The sequence below is a fragment of the Arvicanthis niloticus genome, chromosome 19 (assembly GCF_011762505.2).
Source record: "Arvicanthis niloticus isolate mArvNil1 chromosome 19, mArvNil1.pat.X, whole genome shotgun sequence".
NCBI lineage: Eukaryota > Metazoa > Chordata > Mammalia > Rodentia > Muridae > Arvicanthis > Arvicanthis niloticus.
In genome coordinates this window covers 51,775,769-51,781,768 of record NC_047676.1, presented here as the reverse complement: position 1 = coordinate 51,781,768, position 6,000 = coordinate 51,775,769, and positions in this window count along the sequence as shown.

Below are 6,000 nucleotides of genomic sequence, written 5' to 3'. Positions count from 1 at the left end.
TCCAATTAGTCCAAAAATGGTTATCTATGAATGGAAGGTTCAAAACTCCAGTAGTTGTTCAGTCCACAAAATTGGATGTCTTGGCTGGCTTTGGCTTTCAGTATACACTAGAATCTCTAAGAAGTAGGCTCTAATGTCAGTGAAGGAATGGACTTACTAGCAAGTATGAGACTAAGCAGGCAAAGAGTGGGAGCTTCCTTTTTCCATGTCCTTTATATAGGCGTCCAACAGAAGACATAGTCCAAATTAAAGGTGGATCTTCTTTCCTCAAAAGATGTAGGTTAAAGGTTTATCTTTTCACTTCAAAGAATCCAGATTATTAGTGAGTCTTCCCAGTTAAAATGATTTAATTAAGAAAAAGTCCTTCACTAGTGTGACTAGTCATTTGATTAGTTAGTTCCCAATGTTGCGAAGTTGACAACCAAGAACAGCTATAGTAGGCACTGTGGTCTTTCTCCCTGCCCTGTTTGTCAGTAATAGATGCCTGAACATGGTACAGAGAACAGGAGCAGTAGCATCTCTGTGGTTACCTACCTTCAGTTCTGCCTCTTGTAAGCCTGATGCTTGAATATTTTCTAGAATTTCTCTGCTAGCCTACTCTTCCCTCATACTGCCATCTCTTTAAGTTGGGTAGAAGATGGAGAGATAATATGAGACTCTGGTAAGCATTTAGATATCTTACTTCCCAGAGATTTCTTCAAATGCTTTCCTTGCATTCTGTCCTATGCTCACAGTATTTGTAGTCATTTCTCAAAAATTCCATATGCTGATAAAATTTCTTGCCTTCAAAAACTCTTGAATTCCAAAGTTCATGAATATTACTAAAATGTTTCATTGAAATCTATTATTGGGAGATGAGTATGGTAATTTGAATAGGAATGGTCCCAATAGTCTCATATATTTGAATGCTTATTCATTAGGAAGTGGCACTACTTGGGAAGGATTAGGAGGTGTGGCTTGTTAGAATAGGTGTCTACACTTGTTGGAGAAAATGTGTCACTGAGGCATTGAACTTTCAAAGCCCATGTTAGTCCCAGGCCTTTCTCTCAGCCTGTGGATCAGAAAGTAGCTCTCAGCTCCTTCTCCAGCACCACACCATGCCTGCCTGCATGCTGCCATGGTTCCTATGATGAAAGAGAATGGACTAAACCTCTGAAACTGTAAGCAAGCCCCCAATCAAATGTTTTCTTTTACAAGAGTTGCCTTGAGCATGGTGTCTCTTCCCTGTTTGGGATTGGTTCCAATGCTTTGAATTAATCCAGCCCCCTAAATCAGGGATCTGCATGTCGAAACACTGAAGATCCTTTTTCCCTAGTGGTCTTTGACCAATCAGTAAAGAGCCAATGGTCAATGGCTGGGCAGGTAGGCTAAGGCAGGAACTTTGGGGTTGTATGGGTTAGGAATTAGAAGGAAGAAAGGTAATTGCCATGATTTGGGGGAGAAGGATGGGACATGAGAGCTGCAGGAGAGAAAGCCAACCAGATACGTAAGAATTCATATTCTTATATGGCTATTGGCTACTTCCCCACTTGTGCCTAGGGTAGCAAGGGAAGGTTTAGGAGTCTCAGGAGTACTGGTGGGTGCCAAAGCAGTGTAGCTAAATTCTCCTTTATACTTCCCAGCAGTAAAACACCAAGATAAGGAATTAAATGGGTGGGTAAAACTGGGGATGAAGCCCAGTGGAGGACCACTTGCTTAACAGGTGGGTTTGATCCTCAGTGCTGTCATCCATCAAAGGAAGTCAAAGTAATTAAGCCTGACATGGATTTTCTGGGAGAAAAATGAACTATAGTGACCCATGAGGTTGGACTTTAGGGCACATTAATGTCTAGTAGGAAAGTATGGAGCACAGACCCCACAGCATCAAGAAAAGTTGCACCAATTTTTGTATGTACACCACAAAACTAATATCAATTGGCATGAAATTTACTACTGAGCCTTTGACCTATGGGAGTACAGCATTCAAGCAGAGGGCCCTGATTTTGCTGTTCTTTCTTTCTATATACTTTGCAGAATGGTTTTCTCAGGCAGGGTAAGGCAGATGTGGTCCAAAGAGTGCTGGGAAAGGTATACAGTAAATCTCAAGCAGATTTTCAAGTCTAGTCACTAAAGCTTTCTAGAACTATAATCAGCTTCTGGATAAGTTGGATAAGAAAGCAACATAATGGGAATTTATCTGAAAAAAAAAAAAGTATTATTCAATCATCACTATCATTTACAGAGACCTCTTGCCAGACTCCTGAGGTAACGGGAAATGTTTATCTCCTGATGTGCTAACAAGTTCCTTCTATTGGAGGAACCTTCTATGAAGCCATTATGTGGTCTTACTAGTTTTTACTTTGTCTTGGCTGATAGAGGCTACATTTCCCTTCAATTATTGGAAATTTTCCTATCTTTTTATTATCAATAGCTTTTTCCTCTCTTCCTCTCTTTTCATTTGTTCGTTTTGTGTCTATTATATGCTAAATGCTTTTTAAAACTCTTCTCGTATGCTCATGTTTAATAATTAGATGTATTTTTCAGAATAACTAATAGATATCCAACCATGTACAGATCAGTGATTATTAGTGTGTTGGCTTATGATAAATCCAAGACTGCATGCCTAACATCCAATACAAACAAAATATTATAGATGTAGGTATGAGTAATTGTAAGTATTTTACATAATACATATAGTTTAAAAATCAAATAAATATATTTTTATTAATCTACTATATATTCAACCCTTTGGTAAGAGATACAGTAAATTAAAAGTGAGAGATATATCCCTGGGGAGAATAGTTCTATTAGATAGGCAAATGTTACCAATGAAGATATTTATTGGCATCTGTCTATGAGATTTCATTCATATGCCAGGTGTATTCTGTGTGGCATCTTGTTTGGCTTTTGCCTCCCCCCATATACTAAGAACTCAGATGTGTCCTACAAAATATGTTCTTGAGTGGCTCTGTTGTGGAGCTAGAGTTGAGGATTTCTCTTCCAGAATAAAAGAAGCATGTGGAATTGGATGCAGATCACTTGTAACATGCCAAGGTAAAAGAGACAATGAAGACCTGGCAACTATCCTTGGGTATGAAAGACAGTGGTTAACCTGGAGCTGAGCTATGTGTTGTCAGCCATCCAAACCCCGTGCAACATGGGAGCCTCATATGGCGACATCTGCTTCTAGGAGAGAGTTCACTACATTAGTTACTTTTCTTGTTGCTATGACCAAATAATTGACAAGATGCAACTTAAAGATGGGGTTTATAGTTTGATGGGATGCAGTCTTTCATGAGAGGAAGGCATGGAAGCAGGATTGTAAGGCAGCTGGTCATATAACATCTGTAGTCATGAAGCAGAGAGGAGACTAAAATATGGAACCTGGTAAAAACAAAATATCAAAGCCCATTCCCCAGTAAGCCAATATCCTCCAGTAAGGCTCAAACTTCCTAAATATTCCACAGCCTTCTAAAACAGTACCTCCATCAGGGTACTCTTCAAATAAGAACCTACAAAAGATAGTTCACACTCAAACCACACCACTCACAACGGAGACAGTGCTCTCGACAGCATTTGAAACATGAGGCATTACCTGAAGGATACTGGGGAACATATAGAGGTGTCTCAACAGTACGGACTGGGCAAAGCCACCACAAGGAGTCTGTAGGCCCATTTCCCTTCAGTGAGTGACATATGAAGTGTGTTCTGCTCTGTAAAGCTTTGCTTCTCTCTGGAGCCACCTTGAAGCTAACTGTTTATTTCTATTACAAATCTTCAAACAATAGAAGGAAGCCATTTTAGTTTGCCTCTAGTAGAAGACTAACCTCTTTGAAGGCAACCATTTTCTTTCATCATCACTGGATGGAGCCCTCTCCATGAAGTTCTGTTGACTGGATAATAAGCACAGTCAAACTCTTAAACTCATGAGCCCAGAGGAGGTGAGGGAGATCACTTGCAATACGCCAAGGTAAAAGAACCAAGGAAGAAGGCCTGGCAATGTCCCTGGGTAGACAGGACAGTTGGCCAGCCTAGAGCTGAACTGTGTAGTGTCAGCCTTCTGAAGTGGCATCGTGGCCTTTAGCAACTCTTTAAAGCTATGAGCCACTTGGCACAGCTTCTCTGTAGATGACAATAAACATGAGATGAAATGACCATTTTCTCCATTGTGATAAAGTTCTCCATAGTTTTTGGTTCACAAGGGCTTGGACAGTAGTAAATCAGTGAGCCCTGAAATGAAAGCTCCATAAATAAATTGGTTCCAGTGGGCTAGACATAGGACGGATGGTGTATTTTCCAGTCACAGCCATAATTTTAATGAGCCATCCTGGTGATAGATGAAGCTCTTGTGGCACTCTGTCCTTAACGTGGTGAGTGGTGGTCCTGGAGGTTCAGTGTCCTGTCTTTATATTACAGGCCAGATCTTTATCTATGTCTAGGCTTGGAGTATTATTTATTTATTTATTTATTTATTTATTTATTTAACAACAAGTTAAGCCTGAGGTCATGCTCAGATTGCCGTGATTGAATGCTGTAGAGAGAAAGGGATTCTTTCATTTTCTTCTGGAGAGCCAAATGCAGATAAACGAGCATATGCTGGTGGCTCCTCATTTACCCTCCCTCCCCTGCCCTTTTGAAAGTATCGCAGTGGTTTTCTGTTGAGCTGATTTATGACCGTGATACCCAGCTATAGAATACAAAGTGGGATTTTTTTTTTTTTTTTTTTTTTTTTTTTTTGAGATCTGAACTTTGGATAGGAATCAATCTATTTCATATACTCTAAAGGTTTCACAAGATTATCATTTCTAGAGATGTTTTCAGAAACAGGTCAAGAAAACTACTTTTTGTTTGAAAAACTGGGCTTAGCAATCATGTCTTAAAAGATGATACTTCTCATTGCCTACACTACCCAAGAGCAGTTATTTTCAACCTGTGGCTTACAACCCTTTGGGGGTTTAATGACCCTTTCAAAACGGTCACCAAAGATCTTCCTGCATACAGACATTTACAATTTATAACCATAGCAAAATTACAGTTATGTAGTAGTAACAAAAATAATGTTGTGATTAGGGGTGACCATAACATGAGGTATTAAAGAATCACAGCATTAGGAAGGGTGAGACTCACTGCCCTACAGGATTTTGCAGGCCACCTCCTCCCTGTCCCTCCTGTTGTCAGGAAATGGTAAAAAATTATCTTGAAAATATATTTCCATCTATACCATAGAGAACTCAGTTGCCAGTTTGGGTTCACTAAAAGGATAGCTTTTAAGACGTCTGCAAGAGTACTAGACTCCAGCTCTGCAATGCTGTCCCCAAGCCACCTTGCTGACAGTGCAAGAAACTGACATATTCAGATCTACCTCAGCCCTGCAGTCACTAGCCATGCTTGTGGGCTGTAATTGTAGCCAGATTGTAAATAGAGTGTTGGGGGCTGCACCCGTTTCTCTCAGTTCACCCAAATCCCTCTCTGTATCCTACAATGAGGCTCAAGAGCCTCCAGAATCAGACTTTCTTTCCGCAGGAGGCCTGGATGGCTATATGAGTTAGCCAGGTTCTTGCGGTTGGTTAGAACCACCAGGACGACAGTCCCCCTCACTCTTAATTAAATTCCCCTATCTGGAGGCTGTGCCACGAGCGCACATTGTACCATAAAGTAACGTTTCTAGCACGCATTAATGGAAATACGCTTTGTTGAAATGCCAGAAGTACTCTGAAATAAAGCAACCATTTTAACCCTTTGTATCCATGAAGAGAGGCTGCAGGAGTTGTGGGAGCAGAGGGACAGCTCTACTCTGAGTCACCAAGTGAGAGATGAGGTCTGGGAGTTAGAGTATCAACAAGGTCCCAACTGACCCGGATGATGATCTGTGCAAGATAAAGTCTTTTCAGGCCATTCGTCATTGGGCACCATGTTCTGAGTATCAGCTGTGTCACATGGCTCAGCCCTTAGCAGGAGGAACTACTGGTGACCCCTCTTTGAACGGCTCTGTGCATTTTTTTTCCCATGGGAAGTCTGAAG